This window comes from Mirounga angustirostris, unplaced genomic scaffold, assembly GCF_029215605.1.
Source record: "Mirounga angustirostris isolate CCGP_5_RB_7025 unplaced genomic scaffold, mMirAng1.0.hap1 SCAF_9, whole genome shotgun sequence".
Taxonomy (NCBI): domain Eukaryota; kingdom Metazoa; phylum Chordata; class Mammalia; order Carnivora; family Phocidae; genus Mirounga; species Mirounga angustirostris.
The window spans coordinates 87184783-87205943 of record NW_026991717.1 but is presented as its reverse complement, the minus strand read 5'-3'; the positions used below and the strand labels follow the sequence as shown (position 1 = coordinate 87205943).

Here is a 21161-nt window from a genome sequence, read left to right as displayed (position 1 = left end):
CTTTAAATGTCTGGTAGAATTCCTCTGGAAAGCCATCTGGCCCAGGACTTTTGTTTGTTGGGAGATTTTTGATTATTGATTCAATTTCTTTGCTGGTTATGGGTCTGTTCAAATTTTCTATTTCTTCCGTTTCAGACTGGGTAGTTTGTATGTTTCTAGGAATTTGTCCATTTCTTCCACATTGCCTAGTTTGTGGGCATATAATTTTTCATAATATTCTCTTATAATTGTGTTTGTGTGCTGTTGGTTGTTATTTCTCCTCTCTCATTTGTGATTTTATCAATTTGGGTCCTTTCTCTTTTCTTTTTGATAAGTTTGGCTAGGGGTTTATCAATTTCATTAATTCTTTCAAAGAACCCATTCTTGGTTTTGTTGATCTATTCTACTGGGGTTTTTTTGTTTTTATATCATTTATTTCTCCTCTGATGTTTATTATTTCTCTACTTCTGATGGCTTTAGACCTTACTTGCTGTTCCTTTTCTAGCCTCTTTAGGTGTAAAGTTAGGCTGTGTATTTGAGACTTTTCTTGCTTCTTGAGGTAGGCCTGTATTGCAATATACTTACCTCTGACCGCATTTGTTGCATCCCAGAGGTTTTGGACTATCATGTTTTCATTTTCATTTGCTTCCATGTATTTTATTTCTTCTTTAATTTCCTGGTTAACCCATCACTCTTTAGTAGGTTGTTCTTTAATATTCATGTATGCGTGGTCTTTCCAAATTTTTTCTTGTGGTTGAATTCAAGTTTCGTATCATTACGGTCTAAAAATATGCATGTTATGATCTCAATCTTTTTGTACCTGTTGAGGGCTGATTTGGGACCCAGTATGTGTTCTAATCTGGAGATGGTCCATGTGCGCTGAAAAAGAGTATGTATTTGCACTGCTTTAGGATGTAATATTCTGAATATATCTGTTAAGTCCATCTGGTACAGTGTGTCATTCAAAGCCATTGTTTCCCTGTCGATTTTCTGCTTAGATGATCTGTCCATTACTGTAAGTAGGGTGTTAAAATGCCCTACTATTATTATAATATTATCAATGAGCTTCATGTTCTTTATTGGTTGATTTATATATTTGGGTACTCCCAATTTGGGGGCATATTTACAGTTGTTAGATCTTCTTGATAGATAGACCCCTTAATTACGCTATAATGTCCTTCTTCATCTTGTTACCACCTGTGCTTTTTTTTTAAGATTTTAATTTATTTATTTGAGAGAGAGAAGGAGCAGGGGCCAGGGCAGAGGCAGGGGGAGAAGCACACTCCTTGCTGAGCAGGGAGCCCGATGCAAGGCTTGATCCTGGACTCCAGGGTCATGACCTGAGCCAAAGGCCGACACTTAACCAACTGAGCCACCCAGATGTCCCAGTCTTGTTACCGTCTTTGGTTTAAAACCTAGTTTGTCTAATATAAGTATGGCTACTCCAGCTCTCTTTTAGCGTTCATTAGCATGATAGATGGTTCTCCATCCCCTCACTTTCAATTTGCAGTGTGCAGAATCTCTTCGGGGCTGGTTGGCTCAGTCGGTTAAATGTCTGCCTTTGGCTCAGGTCATGATCATGGAGTCCCAGAATTGAGCCCCGGGTCAGGCTCCCCATTCAATAGGGAGTCTGCTTCTCCCTCTCCCTCTGCCCCTCCCCACTTGTGCTCTCTCTCACTCACTCTAATAAATAAAATCTTTAAAAATAATAATATAAAATAAAATAAAATGGGTCTCTTGTAGGCAGCATATAGATGTTTTTGTTTTTAATCGATTCTGATACCCTGTCTTTTTTTTTTTTTAAAGATTTTATTTATTTATTTGAGAGAGAGAGAATGAGAGAGAGCACAAGATGGGGGAGGGTCAGAGGGAGAAGCAGACTCCCTGCTGAGCAGGGAGCCCGATGCGGGACTCGATCCCGGGACTCCAGGATCATGACCTGAGCTGAAGGCAGTCGCTTAACCAACTGAGCCACCCAGGCGCCCCTACCCTATGTCTTTTGATCGGAGCATTTAGTCCAATTATATTCACAATGATTACTGATAGACATGAATTTAGTCCCATTGTGTTACCTGTAAAGTTGGTGTTTCTGGTGATGTTCCGTGTTCCTTTCTAGTCTTTGTTTCCGTTGGTCTTTTTTTCCCCAAAGAGTCCCCTTTAATATTTTTGCAGGGCTGGTTTAGTGGTCACAATCTCCTTTAGTTTTTGTTTGTCCTGGTAACTCTTTATCTCTCTTTCCATTCTGAATGACAGCCTTGCTAGATAAGTATTCTTGGCTGTGTATTTTTTCCATTCAGCACATTGAATATATCATGACACTGTCTTCTGGCCTGCCAAGTTTTTGTGGGCAAATCTGCTACAAGCCTGATCTATCTTCCCCTGTAGGTTAAGGACTTTTGTTTTCCCTTGCTGCTTTCAGGATTCTTTCCCTGTCTGTGTGTTTTGTGAATTTGACTATGATATGTCTGGGTGCTGGCTGGCTCTTATTGAATTTAAAGGGAGTTCTCTGTGCTTCTTGGATTCCAATGTCTGTTTTCTTCCCCAGATTAGAGAAGTTCCTTCCCCAGATTAGGGAAGCTATAATTTGCTCAAATAAACCTTCTGCTCCTTTTTCTTTCTCTTCTTCTTCTGGGACTATGATAAAAAGGAATTTAAGGAATTGCTGGGTTCCCTAAATCTACATTTGGGATTGAATACCTTTCTTTACCTCCTTTTTTCAGCTTCATTATTTTCCATAATTTTATCTTCCGTATCACTGATTTCTCTACTTCATCCATCCTCATTGTCATGGAATCCCTTCTGTTTTGCATCTCAGTTACAGCATTTTTTATTTCAGCCTCACTAGTTTTTAGTTCTTTTATCTCTGCAGTAAGGGATTCTCTAGTGTCTTCTATGCTTTTCTCAAGCCCAGCTGGTATCCTTATGATTATTGATTAAATTCTGGTTCAGACATCTTACTTGTATCTGTATTGATTAAATCCCTGGCTGTGACTTCTTCTTGTTCTTTCTTTTGGGGTGAATTCCTCCATCTTGTCATTTTGCCTGGGTTACTGTTTTTTGTGTGTGATTAAGAAAGCCTGTTGTATTCCTGCCCCTGAGAGTAATGGTTATATTAAAAAGAGATAAAAAGAGATTTAAAAAAAAAAAGGAAGCTAGATCCTAGGTCTGTTTTGGTCTGCTTGTTAAAAGAAGCTAGATCCAAAAAACAAAAGAAAACAAAATAGCTGGATCCAATTTCCCTTAGAGCTGAAGCTTTGCAGCACTCTATGATCAGTAGATGTGGTCCATGCAAAGGGTTTGTGCTGGTGTTCTGGGGGAGAGACCTGCTGAGCTGATTCTCAGGCGGACTTGCTCTAGTGGATATGCATTTGCAGGGTGCAGTGGGGTGGGACTTGAGGTAAGTGACTCCAGTCTCCACTGGGGAGGTGCTGCGTTACTGAGGCTCCCTGGTCATTGCTGATGGACAGTGGGGAAAATGGCATCATCCCGCTCTCTCCTCCCTGGAACAAAGAGTTTGAGCCCACCACTCTTTAGGAAGCCCTCACAGAAGAGCAATCACCCCTCTTGTGTCCCAGACTTCCATCAGATCCCTGCCTTCACCCTATGTCCCACCTGTCTGCCTGCCAGGTAGCACAGTACTCTTTTTTTCTCAGTTGTGCAGTTCGGTTTCAAAATCAAATTTTATGGACCCATGCCACACAGACCTGCACTGATCCTCTGGGGGAGGGTCTTGCTGCACTTTTGCCATTTGCCAGTTTGTCCCAGAAAAGCAGTCACACAGCCGAGCAGTGGTTCAGAGTCTATGGCAAAGCATAGCAATAAGCTGGCACCAAGGCTTGCTGCCCTCAGCTGGTGTCTTTGTTCCTATGGTAGGGAATGGGCAGCATGTTGGCACTGCCAGGTCTTCTGTCCCCGGAGAGGCCGTGCCACCACTCCCAAATGCACTCCAAGAAGGGGTACTCTTTCTCCCCATGCAACCCAGGAGATTCTCAGACCATGCTGCCTGCTCCCAGGTCTCTGCCCTCCTTCCCTGCAAAAGCACCATTTAGCCCCCAGGCACGACCCCATGACTCAGACTTCTAAAACTTCAGACTTTGCACTCCACTGCTTATAATAACTTGAGGTAGGCAGCCCCTCTCCTTCTCCCAGTCAATGGTTTGGGGGAAGTTTTTAATTCTCTGCCTGTTGCTTCACTTCCTCTCTCACTCCTCTCTCTACAATCAAGTCTCCCTCCCCTCCATAGCACCTGTAGTTTTCCTCCCCCAAATCAACTCTCTGCAGTCCCCATCTTCCACAAAGTGGTTGTTTTTCTACTTGTGGATGTGCAGTTTTCTCAGTCCTCAGACTGATTTCTTGGGTGTTCAAAATGATTTGATATTTATCTAGCTGGGTTCAAGGAACGAGCCAAGTGCAGGGTCCCCCTACTCCTCTGCCACCTTAACTCCTTTCCAATCACCCCTTTTGACAAATGTACTTCATTTACTAAGTGCTTACTGTGTATCAGGCAATACTAAGCATTGAGGATAGAGATATGTATAATACTGAACTGAAAACAATCATAATCTAGTAATCAAAACAGTAACAAAGTGCTCAGTGCATGCAATAATAGAAAAATATATGCAGTAATGAAATGGTCAGGAAGATATAAATATCTTGGAAGGGTGAGAGTAGACAAAAGCTTCACAAGAAAGTGGAACTATATCTGTTTGTTGTTAGTGTATAGAAAAGCAATTAAGTTTTGTATTTTGATTTTGCATCATTCAACTTTATAGAATCCATTTGTTCTAATGGTTTCAGACTGGATCTTTAGGTTTCCTATATATGTCATCCACAAAAAAAGACTACTTGTTCCTTTTCAATTTGGATTATTTTATTTCTTTTTCTAGTCTAATTGTTCTAGGTACGAATTCCAGTACTATGTTGAATAAAAAGCAACGAGTGGGTACCCTTGTCTTGCTCCCAATCTTAGAGGAAAAATTTTCAGCTTTTTACTGTTGAGTATATTAGCTTTAGAGCTTGTCATATATGATCTTTGTTATGTTGAGGTATCTCCCTGCTACATCTAGTGTGTTGTTTTTATGGTGAAAGGATGTTGAATTTTATAAAATGATTTTTCTGCATCTATTGAGATGTCATAGGAGTTTTATCCTTCATTTTTAAAGTGGTGTATGATATTATTTGTGGATGTGGAACCATCACTCCATCCACAGAGTAAGTCCCACTTGATCACAGTGTATAATGCTTTTACTGTATTGTTGAATTTAGTTTGCTAACATTTCATTGAGGATTTTTCATCTACACTGATCAAAGATAATAGCCTGTAATATTCTTTTATTGTAGTGTCAAGATCTAGCTTTGATATCAGGTAATACTGACCTATTAAAATGAGTTTAGAAGTGTTCCCCCCCACCCCTATTTTTTTGGAAGAGTTTGAGAAGGATGGGTATTAATTCTTTAAATGTTTGGTAGAATTCACCAGTAAACCATCTGGTCCTGAACTTTTCTTTGCTGAGAGGCTTTGGATTACTGCCTCAATTTCCTTTCAGTAATTGTTCTACTCAGATTTTCTATTTCTTCATGATTCAGTATTGATAGGTTGTGTTTCTAGGAATGTATCTGTTTATTCGTTTCTTTCAATTTGTTGGGGTAAAACTGTTGGTAGTGTTCTCTTATGATCCTTTGTATTTCTGTGTATATCAGTTGTTAGGTCTTCTCTTTCATTTCTGATTTTCAATCTTTTTTTCTTGATGAGTACAGCTAAAGGTTTGTCTATCTTTTCAAAAGTCAGCTCTTACAGTGATCTTTTCTATCATGTTTTCAGTCTCTGTTTCATATATTTCCACTCTAATATTTGTTATTTCCATCTTTCTACTAACTTTGGGCTTAGTTTGTTCTAGTTCCTTGAGGTATAAAAGTAGGCTATTTGAGATCTTTTTCCTTAATGTAGACATTTATCACTACGTCTCTCTTAGAACTACTTTTGTGGTAATCCCGTAAGTTTTGGTATATTGTTTCCTTTTTCATTGTCTCAAGATACTTTTATTTCTCCTTTAATTTCTTTCACCCATTTGTTCTTCAGAATCATGCTGTAATATCCAAATACTTGTAAATTTTTCAGTCTTCTCATTGTGATTGATTCCTACTTTCATACTACTGTGGCCAAAAAAGATGCTTGATATGATTTCAATCTTCTTAAATGTATTAAGACTTGTTGTTGCCTAATGTGATCTATCATGGAGAGTGTTCCGAGTGCACTTGAAAACGTGGATTCTGTTGCTTTGGATAAAATGTCCTGTATATGTCTGTTAGGTCCATCTGGTCTAATATGTCATTTAAATCCAAGTTTCCTTATCGATTTTCTGTCTGGACAATCTATTGTTGAAAGAGGGATGTTGAAGTCCCCTTCTATTATTGTACTGCTATTTCTCCCTTCAGATCTGTTAATATGTGCTTTACACATTTAGGTACTCCTATAATAGGTGCATATTATTTACAGATGTTATATCCTCTAGATGAATTGGCTCCTTTATCATTATAATATTGACTTTTCTCTCCCAGTTTGACAGAGTGGTCTCATGTAGATGAAGCTTGTCAATTAGTTCAGCCCAGCCTCCTCTCTCTCAAACTTTTATGACTGCCCAAGCCATTACCTCTGTTCTTAGTGGCTCCCAGTATGGGTATGCAAGACCCATCTGTGTCACAAGGGGGAGGATTATAGTCAGCACTTAAATGCAGGCTGATTACAACCTTGACCTTCAGGCAGCAACTATAAAAGTATGTAGTTCAGCCCCTTTCAGGGAGAACCTGGGTAATGGGCATTTTTGCCTTCCCTCTTTGTGCCAAGCACAGGTTTATAGCCAGAGAGGGGTATTTCTGTACCCATGTAAAAACTGCTTGTTTGCTATAATCCTATGGGATTCATGCATGCAACCCTGTTGGCTATCAGAGCTAGGTGGCTTGGGGGCCCATCCCTCAGGCTGTAGCCACAAAAGCTGGGGGTCCATACATGTGTACAAGCTTCTTCCAGAGAGATCTTGGCCACTAAGTTTAAGGCTGTGGAAATTTCCAACAGCTTTCCCAGTCTTTAGAGGATATCACAGCCAGTCACTAGATACATGCTAAATTAATAAGCCAGACCCTCAGGGCACCTGGGTGGCTCAGTCCTGGGATCAGCCTCAGTGGGGAGTCTGCTTCTCCCTCTCCCTCTGCCCACCCCACCACCACCCCTGCTGGTGCACACCATCTCTCAAATAAATAAAATCTTAAAAAAAAAAAAAAAAAAGCCAGAGCCTCAAACAATAGCATGTATACAGTCAGACCCTTTTCAGGGAAAGACTAGAAGATGGGTGTTTTTTCCTGCTCCCTCTACTCTGAGCCTAGGGAGACAGTTGTGTCAAGCGGTCACACACCCATTAAGAACAGCTTCTTTGTATGCAATAGTCTTGTGGGTCTTGTAGAGGTAAGCCCTGTTGGCTTTCAGATCTAGATGTCTTGACTCTGCTGGTTTCTGCACATTAGATATAAAAGCCACCTCTCCCAATTTAACAGAGTGGTCTCAGGTAGATGAACTTCATTAATCAGTTTAGCCCAAGCTCTTGGTAATCTCTCAAACCTTTATGATTATCCAAGCCACCACCTTTGTTCTTAGCGGCTCTCAGCAGGCAAGGGTGTGCAAGATCCATCTGTGTCACAAAGAGGGAGGATTGCAGTCAGTCCCTCAGTTGGGAGTCATAAGTTGGGGTGCTAGATGTGCAGTCCAAAATCTTTGTTCCCCAAAGAGAAGCTGGGATTTGGGGGTTCCCTCTCAATTTTATGACACTCTACAGGAATATGATTTGTGGTGAGTGTGTCTCAGCCCTTCCAACCACTAGGTATTTTCTCTTCCGCCCAACGTGTGGAGTTGGCTCAGCTAGTTTTTGGATTTCTTCCAGAGGGTGCTTCTCTCAGTGTAGCTGTACATTTGGTACATCCATGAAAGGAAGGATGTTCAGGAGCCTCCTATATGGCCACCTTGGTCAAATCTCCAAATGCTGGCTATTTCTACTAGACACTGTGGAATGGCTCATTCAGTACATGTTCTAACACCTTCTTCTAGTACTGGGGCTAAAAAGCTTAAAAACTATTGCCCAATCTCTTGCACTTAGGGTTCTAGATTTCATTTAAGTTCCTACAATCAGATGTTAACCTTGACTTCGGCATCCACTTGCATTGATGACTTGAAACAGCAGTGGCATAGTCTGGGACGGCAGCTTTAAGTGCAGCTTCCTAAGGTGGCAGGTTATTTTTTTGTTCATAGTAGAAACACTGGAGCTGATAGTTGTGGTGGTGTCTTTCTGCTTTAGCGCATCCCAATTGTGGCAAACGCAACAATCCCTCTTCAGCCAATGTGGGTCTGGGAACTATTCCTGGAAGCTCAACCTACAGTCTGTAAAACATTTAATACTCCATGATGAATCTCTTTCTGCTTAAACAGTTAGAGTGAATTTTTATTTTCCACAACTGAACACTGACCAAAATACTATTGTTATTTCTTCAGGAGAAAATTTCCATCTGGAAGAAAATGATTTGTGACCAAGATGGCAATTCAGAGACAGAATTCATCAGATATTTGACTTTAAGTCAGTGAAGTGGGAACCACACTCATAAATAAAGAATGGCAAGCAATGGTTTGTAATGTGCTTTGGCAGGCATTTGGGGTATTGAAATTTGGTGTAGCTTTTAAAAGTATATCTGAATTCCTTGACTATAACTTAGTTTAATTAAAAAAAATGCTACCGTTTTTTTGCTATATATTCCTTCTTATAAGCATGTATCAGGATTGTTCCACATAAAAAATCTTCAAGGAGCAGTAACTACTCATCTGCATGCACCAGCAGAACCTGGAAAGGTCAAGCACTGGGTCTGAACTCCCAATAGGAATCATAAGAGAACTCAGAATCCAGGTCTCTTTATTGCTGGGACTTGAAAGCTGTTCTGTCTGAATTTAGCTGCCCTTCTTTCTTCACCTCTGTGCCCATGAAAGGCTCTCAGTATCACATCCTCTACCTTTAACCCTACTTCAGTAGTGATTGATGAACAGCTGAGGAAGATGTGTGACACTTTCTGTGGCTTTGACTTCATGATCATTTTCTAGGTGAACAAGCTATAGCTATAAAATAGACCCAGTAAATTTTTGTAGCAGATAGTCTGGAGACAACAAGTATTTATTGAGTGCCAAAGTATAAAGCATTCCAGGTAGTTGAGATGATAGATGATAGATAAGATAGATAGACAGATAGATAGATATAGATAGATAGATAGATAGATAGATAGATAGATAGATAGATATAGATAATATAAATATAAATATAAATAAATAAAACAAACAGATCTAGTTCTTGCTCTTAACTAACAGACACTGATCATTTTGTTTCTGTTTCTGCTTACTTATAATGTCACTGTGATGGAAATGAAACAAAAGGCACAGATGCAGACCTTAATCTGAGATGTGTTTCTGTGTTACACATACAAAATAAAACTCAGCTAAAATCTCTTTTACTGTAAGTAATTTCCTCCCAATAATTTATGCAGACCTGAAAAAGTCTATAGAGTTTAACCATTTTATACTCCCTATGTGTGGAAAAACTAACAACCAAATAAATCCTCTATGGAAATTTTCTGTATCTTGACAGGGGTTTGGGCAACCCTGGCTTTCGCATGAGTCAAATTTTATCTAATGGTACACTTAAGATTTGGATATCACTGTGACATAAATTTTACACCCCCCCACACACAAATTGAAAATAAATATTAAACTCCAGTTAATTACATGCATGCTAAAATGTCTAGGAATGAAGTATACTTATACCTGAACTTAACTTTGAAATGCATCAAAAAATAAAATGGATGGGTAGAAGGCAAATATAACACCATATTAAGAATCATAGAATCTAAGTAAACAGATTCTTTCAACAACTCTTTCAAATTTTCTTTATGTTGAAAATTTTCATGAAAGTTTGGTAGGGGGGAGGGAATGGTCCCCTACAGCAGACCAATCACAATTTGCAAATTGGTACCAATCCTGGGACCACACTGAGTTGTACAAATAACCCTATGAAAAAATAAAACAACAGCAGAAAATAATACAAATATGATAGATCATGGAAAGAATGGATTTATTTTCTAGGCATAAAGAAAATGGAAGGAGGAGGAAAGAACATAAGAAGTTCATTCAATAATACCCTGCTAAAGAAAAACCTGCAACCACCAGCTGAAAACCCTGATGGAAGTTCTTACAAAAATATCTGCAGGGTGTTTTTTAAAGTATTTTTATTACACTTGAAAACAGAAAGATTGTTTTGCTTTCTACTTCAGGGTAATAAACTGCCACTACTAAAGGAGGGGGATCGCACTGAGTGAAGGGCCCTCTACTGTAGAGCACCTTGGTAGGTTTGGAGGTAGGGGTAAGATAGGGAGAGAAAAGGTGGGAGAGGGAAAGGAAAAGGAACAGAGAAATATGACGGAGATGAGAAATATGAAAAGATGAAGGAGAGAGGGAAAAGAATTTGAAGTTCCAGGGCCAAGAAGAGAAAAAGAGGAACCCACTAGATGAAGTCTGAAACAAATGAATTCAGTAAAACCACATGGTGGTGGGTGGCCAAAGGACATTCTGAAACCTGAGAAGCTGCCTGATTCATTTGAGGTTGTTTGCATTGCTGCTATATAAATTCTGCTTGCTATCCTTTCTTCCAAATCTTCACTAAAGGCTCTTAAACTCATGAATGTTTAATGTGAATAGGCTTTTAGGCAGGGAGTTCAGTTTTGTTTCTGGGTCAATGGAGTGCAGAAATCTTGAGGAGGGCTTCAGATTCCCACAGGCCTTGGAATGAGAGGTGTCTAAGTCAATTTTACAGAAATCTCTAGGGCTCAGGATGAATGGGAAGGAGGGAGAGCAGACATTGGTTTATTCAAGGAAAAGCTGGCCTGCAGAGAAAAAAAAAACTCAAACCCACTTTTTCTCTCCATTTTTAACCCAGAATACCCTCATTACCAGGTTTGGAAATTCAGGAGTCAGTAACTTTTGGTGATCGTCTTTTTTTCATGGGGCAACACTGCCACCTACTGGTAATTGTAAAAAAAAAAATTTTTTTTTTTTTTTAAATTTTATTTTATTACGTTATGTTAGTCACCAAACATTACATCGTTAGTTTTTGATGTAGTGTTCCATGATTCATTGTTTGCGAATAACACCCAGGGCTCCATTCAATACATGCCCTCCTTAATACCCATCACCAGGCTAACCCATCCCCCCACCCCCCCTCCCCTCTAAAACCCTCAGTTTGTTTCTCAGAGTCCATAGTCTCTCATGGTTCATCTCCCCCTCCGATTCTCCCCCCCTTCATTTTTTTTTTTTTTTTAAGATTTTATTTATTTATTTGAGACAGAGAGAGCACATGAGAGGGGGGAGGGTCAGAGGGAGAAGCAGACTTCCTGCTGAGCAGGGAGCCTGATGCGGGACTCGATCCGGGACTCCAGGATCATGACCTGAGCCGAAGGCAGTTGCTCAACCAACTGAGCCACCCAGGCGCCCCGTCCCCCCCTTCATTTTTCCCTTCCTCCTATCTTCTTTTTTTTTTTTTAACATATAATGTATTATTTGTTTCAGAGGTACAAGTCTGTGATTCAACAGTCTTACACAATTCACAGCGCTCACCATAGCACATACCTTCTCCAATGTCTATCACCCAGCCACCCCATCCCTCCCACCCCTCACCACTCCAGCAACCCTCAGTTTGTTTCCTGAGATTAAGAATTATGAGGAATTCTTAATAATTCTTAATCTCAAAAAAATATTTTATAATAGTTTTAAACTTGCAAACAGAGAACTGGGGAACTTTTGTCTTTCATTTACTGACAAACTCTTTCTTTGTGATGGAACCCAAACTTGAATAAGGTTCTTTGTCCTCAAAGACTTTATATTATCTAATGGAAAACTTAATAAAAACACCTTCTTACCTTTAAGGATTCAGGCATCATTTCATCAGGATAATCTTTCTTGACAGCAGGTCCCCACCCTTCTGAGGGAGAAAAGGACTACTCTCCTTCCCTTGGGCTCTACTCCATCCTGTACACATTTCTTTTTTAACACATACTATATACTACTGTACTTATTTTATCACAATTATCTGTCTCCCAGATCAGACCATAAGCTCCTTAAAATTCAGGTACTGTATCCTTTCCACATTTATATTCCCAGCACCTAGAACAGAACCTGCACCTTATAGCTAATAAATATATGATAAATGAATAAATTAATGACAATCAAAAAGCACAGGCAAGGTAAGTAGCACTCTATAAAACTTTTATTAATTAAAAACAATTTTAAATAAATATTTGAACTCCAGATGTGCACATTATGTACTTCTTTGTGTATGTGGTATCTTTTACCTTGTCCAAAAAAACTACATTTTACAAAATCCATATACATGAAATCAACAGGATAAAGAACATAAAGTTACCTTATCAGACAATTTTCCCATCAGTCTATAATCCATAAACTCTTAATTATCATAGGATAATCTAAAATAAGACACTAGTGGGCTCTGTCATCAGCTCTTAAGAGAACCAAGTTAAGAAGAAACATTCAGAGTAAATAAATTTTATCTGATAATGAGTCAGCACTGCTAAGGTATAAAGGAATCTGAAACATGTTCTATCTGAATTATCCATATTAATTACATAACCCAGGATCACAGAGTTGAGTTTGAGATCTATTAAGATCCTCCTATCAATTCTAGGGAACTCCAGAGCACCCAAGTCTCTCCCTGGAAATTAATTTCCCTATGGGGAAAGATAATTGGCCCTTGACTAAGCCTCCTGAGTCTGAATAAGAACTAAAGAACTCTCTCCTTCAGAATTCTCTGGGAACACATTTCCAGGGAACATGGCCACTCACCTTCAGTCAAGATAGGGACAAACAGGGGCACCTGGGTGGCTCAGTCATTAAGCGCCTGCCTTCGGCTCAGGTCATGATCCCTGGGTCCTGGAATCGAGCCCCGCATTGGGCTCCCTGCTCAGTGGAGAGCCTGCTTCTCCCTCTCCCACTCCCCCTGCTTGTGTTCCCTCTCTGGCTGTGTCTCTCTCTGTCAAATAAATAAATAAAAAATCTTTCAAAAAAAAAAAATAGATAGGGTCAAAGAAATATGCAAAAGAAGTGGCAGGGGGCCAAGCCTTATGACACAGCCCTGTTTCACAGTGTTTCACAGGGTTCTGCACACATGCATCGTCAAGCAGATAACCTGGACACCTTATTACACAAGCAAAATCTGATGCAAATCCCTTCATGTTCTTCCCATTTGCTTCAGATTTTCTACTTTCCATCCATTCTTCTTTCCTTATCTTCCTAAGGTTGATCTCATCCTTTCCCAGTTAAGTTTTGAGACCTTAATTCATAAACCATCTCTTTAGCCTTCCTCCATTTCCTCCACCAGGTCTCCCTACATACTGAAACACCAAATCTCTTTCGTCTTGAAGGAAGAGAGCCCCCATGAGTCCTGTTTCTGAAGACCCCAGTGACGTATCTTAATCTCTTCTTCCCTTCACTGTCAACCTTCATAAAAGACTTTACTTGCTGCCACAATTCTCTTCTCCCTCTTATAGTACAATTCTTTGAGATCTGAGTTTTTGCAGATTCATGTGTTGGTACTTTACCCAAAATTACCAATAACCTCCAAGTTGTCATATTCAGTTACTCCTACTCGATTTCTGAAGCCTTTGACAATGATTATTGCTCTTTACTGACACATACTTCTCCCACTTTTTTGCACTCCATTCTCTTCCTACTTCTCCAGATCAGTTCTTCTCAGTTTCCTTCCCTGGAACTTCCTCTGCCTTCTACCTCTAAAATAGAAGGTAAAAGATGTACTAAGCAGTTTAATCCTCATCTTGTTCTCACATGACATATTCTTAGGGATTTCACCTATTATTTCTGTCCTTCATTGATCTGATAAAGATCTATTAAAGGTCAACCATGTGACAAGTACTTTCCTTAGAGCTTGTGATTTAGCAATGAACAAGAACTAATGAGATCCCCATTATCATCCACTGATACTCTAGTGTGCATGTTTGTTGGAAGGGAAGGGTGGGTAGTGACAGATACCGAACAAATTAAAAAGCAAATGAGTAAGAAAGTATCAAAATACATTTCTAAGCCTGTCAGAAAAAGCCTCTCAGTTTAGTTCCCAAGGCTGGCATAGATCAGCCCCAGAACATCTAGCTAGGGAGCTTGCCAGCTGAGGTTTCTGAGTATGGGAGAGGATCACAGCTCAAAGTGAGTCCACTTAAGCTGAGCTGACTCTAACTTCTGGCCAGCTCTCTAACACTAGAGGCCATGTCAGCCAAGAAACATTACTAGGCTCTGACAAAACTGCAGGAGAGGAGTCCCAAGTGTTGACAGGGAGAGCAGCAACCAACAAAGGACATCGCCACGGCAACACTGGGAGCCTTGAGACAATATGTGAATTGAGAATCCTGATTGCTTCAAGCAATAAGATCATAGAAGTCACCCCTCCATCACATACCAAGATGCTATCTTAAAGTGACAGGCTAACTGAGACCCCAAGCAGTTATATTAAGACATAAGCATTGTTGAAAGGAAATTTTAAAATTCTTACATAAGCCTAAGTTTTAAACCTGATTTAAACAATTTCCTTGTATTTTTTGCTGCTGTTGTTTAATTTGCTCCCTCATACTCCCATTCTCCCAGTAAGCAGCTGGTTGAGGACTGTAAATGGTATATTAGAGCAGTGATAGCACATAAACTCCTCCCTGCAGTTGAGTTTTGAAATGGCTATGTAGACTTATGACATGGCTACATGTTTGTTTCTAATTCTGACCTCCTGCGTAAGTTCCAGACCAGGATCTTTATAGTCTGGTGGTCCAAAACAAAATGTATCTCTCCCACCTACAGACCAACTTCTTCCTAAATCCCTCCCATCATTAAAATGGATTCCTGATCCTCCTATTGATTGAAAACTCTGAAGTCTCCAAACTGTCACAAACCTAACCTGAAACACTGCTCAGATATGCTTATTTATATATTCACTGGCACTCTGCTAACTCAGGACTTCTTTAACTCTCATCTAAAATATTACAAAGTCTCTTAACTGGTTTTCCTGGGGACAGGGTATGAAGACTGGCGTGTGGGAGTGGACACAAAGTATGAGGATCTTTATGTCACATATTAATACTACACTAGAGAACACCTACCAAAAAAGAGGCACGAAACAACCAAGTATACAGAATACTAACCACCAAAATCATGTAGCTTCTGCCACTGTCACCTTAGTGCTGGTTTAATGGACAAAGTAGCCATGGTGGCAGGCTCCGACAGTATGGGTTCCTTCTCACCAAGGCTGATCTAGCCAATTATTACTGCAGATTATCCAACATGCCAGTAACAGAGACCAAAGCTGAGCCCCTAATATGGCACACTGCCTCAAAGAGATCAAGCAGATACTTAGTACAAATTGATTACATTGAACCCTTTTCACTCTGGAAGGAAGTGATTCACCTGACAAGAATCAACACATATTAGTAGTATGGATTTGCCTTAGCACCACTTCCGGAGAGCTAACATTTCAGGTCCACTTTAACTATATCCTATGTAACATTACTTCAGACCAAGGGACCCTCTTTATAGCAAAGGATATAAGCAAAGACCATGGGATCCACCAGTCCTATCACATACTGCAACATTCAGAAGCTGCCGGCCTATGAGCAATGGAAGAGCATTCTAAAGGCATGACTGAAGCACTCCTTTGGAGATACCATGTGGATAGTATCCACCCTCCTCCAAGATGCAGTTAAACTCTAAATCAATAACCATTATATATGCTGCTGCATCTGTAATAAGTAAAATACATACAGCCATGAAACAAAGAGGGGGAAAGTAGGAATGGCCTCATTTGCCATCATTCCCAGTGACCCATTTGGCAAGGTATATGTCCCTTCCCAGCAATGCTAGGTTCTATGAACCTACAGATCCTGTTCCTGTTCTTACCAAGGGACACACACAGCCCATTAAACTTTAAGTTACAACTGCCACCTGGTCACTTCAATCACCTTGGGCCAAGAGACCAGAGGGCAAGGAAAGAAGTCACCAATCTGGGAGGAGTAACTGACTTTAGTCATCAGGAAGAGATAGGACTTCTATATTTTTATCAGCCAGGGAAATATATTTTTATCACCCAGATGATAAACACGTTTGTCATAAGAAGAATATATATGAAAGGTGTCTCTTCATACTCCTTGCCTAATTTTGACAACAAATGGACAAATACAACAGCCACAGTCTGGAGACTATGGTTAGCATGATGACTAGGCCTCAGAACCTCTCAGATATAAGGGACTCAATGACCTCAGGTAATCTGCCTAGGCCAGCAGAGGTGTAAGCCAAAGGTAAGGGGAAATCTAGAATTGGTATCAAAAGGATATAATGAATTATTAGTTGTGGCCCCAAGACCAGCGGTATCAAGAAAAACTGGAGTTAAGGAGTTAAGTCCTACTTACCTACCACTCCTATTTCCAGAAAGAGATCAACCATAATCCTGGAGGAGCTATTCCCAGATGGGATAAACTTATCATATGAAGCAAACAGACGATAATGGAAACTGTCAGGATGCACTATCCAGGACTTTCTTCAGGACCGAGGCACTCTTCCCCAGGTATGAAAATACCGTATGCAGCAGCTCACAACTGGCATCTCCCCAGCAACTGTCCTCGATGGAAGGGAGCTTCCTCACCCGAGGGTACGCCCCTTTCCAGAGGAAGCCCACATCAAATAAATGGACCATGAGAGGTACAAGAGTCAGCCCCCTTGCCTCAATTCAGAAGAACTCTGAAGAGCCATCTCAGGTCCAGAGTTCCACATTTAGAAGATGAACTGCATCACAGTTCAACTTCTCTCTCTCTTCCAATCCTGCCTTATCCACTCCCTTATGGGTGTGAATTCTTCCCAAAGTACTCCCCAGTAGATCTTCTGCATGCACTCTCTGTCCTTTCGACATGTTCCCATTCATCTTTGAGCAACTCCTTGCTTCCTGGCATGTTAAAACAATGCAGGCTCACCTTCTACTTTTCCTGCCCTGGAATTAGTCATTTCTAAAGTAGTAGTATTCCTGAATTAGAAGAGAAAGACTGTAAGAGAAATTGGTGAATCTAGTTTAAAGCCTTTCAAATCTCTTATTTGAAAAATCTTCACATTGAAAGCTGGAGAAATCCGAATGCTTCTTTAGAACTTAACAGTAAGCATTTTCCATTTGTCATTATTCAATGAGACTGAACCATGTACATACTGTCAACTTTATTGCTTACCACTATTTCCTCTCTTTTTTATCTTCTCATATCCTACAGTTACTATTCACTTTTGTTAGAGTATTTCCTCAAGACTTCACTAATCTCTGAACCTTGCACATCTGTAAAAATCTTTCTCCCTGACAAGTAACTGACAGTTTAGCCTACTATAGGACTCACGGGGTATAATTCTCTCACTATTCCATTCATATTATCCTATCAGCTTCTAGTCTCCAAAGCTGCATACAGGAAACTCAATCTCAGTCTGAATTTTTTTCCTTTGCAAGTAACATGGTTTTTTTAATCTAGAATCCAGTAAGATTTTATCATTAACCTTGGAGTTTGAAAATTTTATAGGCATATCATATCAGTTTTTCTCATTAGCCCTAATTAAAACTCAGGTTGGGGTGAGGGAATGGGGTACCCTTCAAGATACAAACTTAGGTCTTTCTTCTGATACAAGGTCTATTTTCTCTCTCTTTTTTTTTTTTTTAGTTTTTTAGTTTTTGTGGAACTCCTAATATTATATCTCTTGGATCTATGAAGTCTGTCTTCTCTCATTATTTCCTTTTAATTTAGGTTTTTGGGGATTTTATTTTTAACAGAGTTACACATGTGCATCATTTAAAACTTTACAAGACTTTTTATAGAAAACATCAGGCCCCACAGATTTCAAATCCCCCATGTTCTCTAAAACTTATGTAAATCTTTTCTCAATACATGCAAACCCATTAGGTATTTTACTAATTTCATCTTCTTAAAGAAGTCTCTCCTTGGGTTTTCTGACCTGTTTCAGTCTAAATTGGTTTATTTTCAGGCCTGCTGCACAGCTGTCATTTGGTATCTCTCTTCACCAACACTCAGTAAATTCCTTTGCCTTTCTTTTCTGTTAGATCCTATTTCTTAAATTTTGTTTTCTTCTCCCTTGGCTTACATCATTACTTTGATAATGCACAAGTTCCAGTAATTTCCATAGAAACGGTGTATGAAAATTGAGTTTTTAAGTCAATGTCTTTGTCCTAATTCATTTTTTTTTTTTTTTGGTATGTATTTATTCTTAGTTTTTAGATATTTCTTCCTCTTGATTTTTCCAACCCACTAATTCAGGCATATCTCCAGGGTAATTCTTCCTTAAATTCATCTACTTGAGTGGCCATGGAGTGCCCATATTAAACATTATTTCGGAGTGTATCTGTGAGAGCTGTTTCCAGAGATTAGCATTTGAATTGGTGGACTAGTGGATTGCCTTTCTCAGTGTGGATGGATTTCATCCAATCTGTTGAGGGTGTAAACAGAATAAAAGATGGAGGAAGGAGGAATTTGCTCCTTTTTTCCTGCTTCATCATTTGAGCTGAGACCTCTTATCTCATCTCCTGACCCTGGACTGGGATTTATACCACTGGCTCCTCTGGTTCTCAGGCCTTCAAATTTGGAATGGATTACTCCACTGGCTTTCTAGGGCCTCCAGCTTCAGACAACAGATCGTGGGAATTCTCTGTTTCTCTGGAGAACCTTGACTATGACAGATTTTGGAACCAAGAGTGGGGTGCTGCTGTAACAAATGCCTAAAAATGTGGAAGTGGCTTTGGTACTGGATAATGGGTAGTGGCTGAAAAGGTTTAGAGGTGCATGCTCAAAATATGAGCATTAAAGGGTAATTCTAGTGAGGACCCAGAAAGAAAAGAGGAGAGCCAGAGAGAAAACCCCAATCATCTTAGAAAATACTTAAATAATCCTGAATGGAATGCTGATAAAAATATGGACCACAAAGCCCACTATGATTAGGTTTCAGATGGAAATGAGGAATATGTTATTGGAAACTGAAGAAAAGATGATCCTTATTATAAAGTGACAAAGAACTTGGCTGAACGGTGTTCATGTTTTAGTGTTTTGTGGAAGGCAGAACTTGCAAGCAATGGAACTGGATATTTAGCTGAGGAGATCTCTAAGCAAAGTATTGAAGGAGTGACCTGGTTCGTCCTGACCACTTACAGTAAAATGTGAGAAGAGAGAAATGATTGGAAGACAGAATTATTAATTAAGCAAAAAAAAAAAAAGGAACTAGAACTTAAAGATTTGGAAAATTTTCAGCCTATCCATACTGCAAAAAATGAAAACGTATTTTTGGAAGAGGATACTAAAGGTATAGCAAAGTGACCATTTGATAAGGAGATTAATACCTAAACCACAGACCTAAAACATCCATCTCAAGAGAAGCCAGATGCTGTTCTTTAAGACAAGGAAAGACTACCACCACCACCCACCATCAGGGTAAATCAGAAATCATCAGAGCTCCCACTGCCATCACAGGCCCAGAGTGCAAGAACTCAGGGGACAGAATGGTTTCAAAGGGTGAGGCTGCCTTTCTTATAGCAGTCTAAACTAAAACAATATGCAATCTTACTTCACTCATTGAGAGAATTTACATTTTAATTTGTTCATAGTTTTATAAAAATTTCCATAGAGCAAACTATAACAAATATTTAAAAGTAAGTATATTACAGGCCATAGTCACTGATCATAATTCAATAATACTAGAAATAATTTTTAAATGGTTTGAAACATCTTAAGACTTGAAAATTAACTGTTGATCAAAGAGGAAAAATCACAAACTCCCTAGAAATTAATGAAAAAATAAGTACATAAAAATGTACAGAACACAGCAAAAGCCATACTTAGATAAAAACTGTTTCCCTAAACCCTTTCATTATGAAGACAAATGACTACAACTGCAGGTATGTTACATTTATCTTAAGGTTTAAAAAAAAAGGCACAAAATTAACCAAAAGAAAATATAAAGAGTGAATGAATAAAAATAACAGATATAATTGGTGATACAGAGAAAAAGTAGGAGAACTGATAATTCCAAAAGATTTTTTTTTAACTGCCTAAAGATATAAAGCAAAACAAATATTAGCAAGACTGGGAATAGAAGAAATGTATGATTTCCCAGAAAATAACAAATAGCCCAAATTAAACTAAGTAGAAAAGCCAAACTGACTAATTACCAATGAAGAGACTGGAAAGGTGACCATTATTTTTTTAATTAATTAATTTATAAAGATTTTATTTATTTGAGAGAGAGAAAGAGACAGGTGCAGCACACGCCCAAGCTGTGGGAAGAGCAGAGGCAGAGGGACAAGCAGACTCCACGCTGAGCACAGAGCCTGATGTGGGGGCTCAATCCCATGACCTGAGATCATGACCTGAGCCAAAATCAAGAGTCCAACGGTAAACTGACTGAGCCACCCAGGTGACTATTATTATTATTATTATTATTGTTGTTTTTTTTTTAGAAACAGGGATCCCTTTAACACCATTTTAAGAGCTATTTTTTTTAATTTTTTAAATTAACATACACTGTATTATTTGTTTCAGGGGTATAGGTCTGTGATTCATTAGTCTTACACAACACCCTGAGCGTGACAACACATACTCTCCCCAATGTCTATCAACCAGCCACCCCATCCCTCCCACACCCCCTCCACTCCAGCAACCCTCAGTTTGTTTCCTGAGATTAAGAGTCTCTTATGGTTTGTCTCCCCCTCTGGTTTCGTCTTGTTTCATTTTTCCCTCCCTTCCCCTATTATTTTAAATAACACAGCCAAAAAACCTTTAAATCTGAGTTCTAACAATTAAGGAACAAATAATTACAATGTTATTTAAATTATTCCATACCAAATAAAAGATGAAATGTTTCCCAATTCATTTCATGAAACCAGCAAAACCTTATTACCAAAACTTAATTAAAAAACAAACTCTGAAACTATATACCTTCCTAATTATTTCAGTTACTATGGCTATATGAAAAAAAATAAATAACCCTAATACTTACTGACCAAGACACCACT

The 21161-nt window shown here is 39.2% G+C and overlaps 1 protein-coding gene across 22 annotated transcripts in view; it reads right to left on the bottom strand.

The window, feature by feature from the left end:
* The window catches only part of LOC123861542 (uncharacterized), a 1204655-nt gene that overhangs the window by 1148260 nt on the left and 35234 nt on the right, over nucleotides 1-21161 (bottom strand). For 2 of the 22 annotated variants that reach the window (XR_010405161.1, XM_064570981.1), the window contains exon 1: nucleotides 565-21154. The exons of 10 other annotated variants lie outside the window; for them this stretch is intronic. The gene's annotated coding sequence lies outside the window, so the exon portion shown is untranslated. Of the gene's footprint in view, nucleotides 1-564; nucleotides 21155-21161 lie in introns of those variants that run through there. 10 more of the 22 variants (XR_010405160.1, XR_010405159.1, XR_010405148.1 and 7 more) reach the window with 8 other exon arrangements.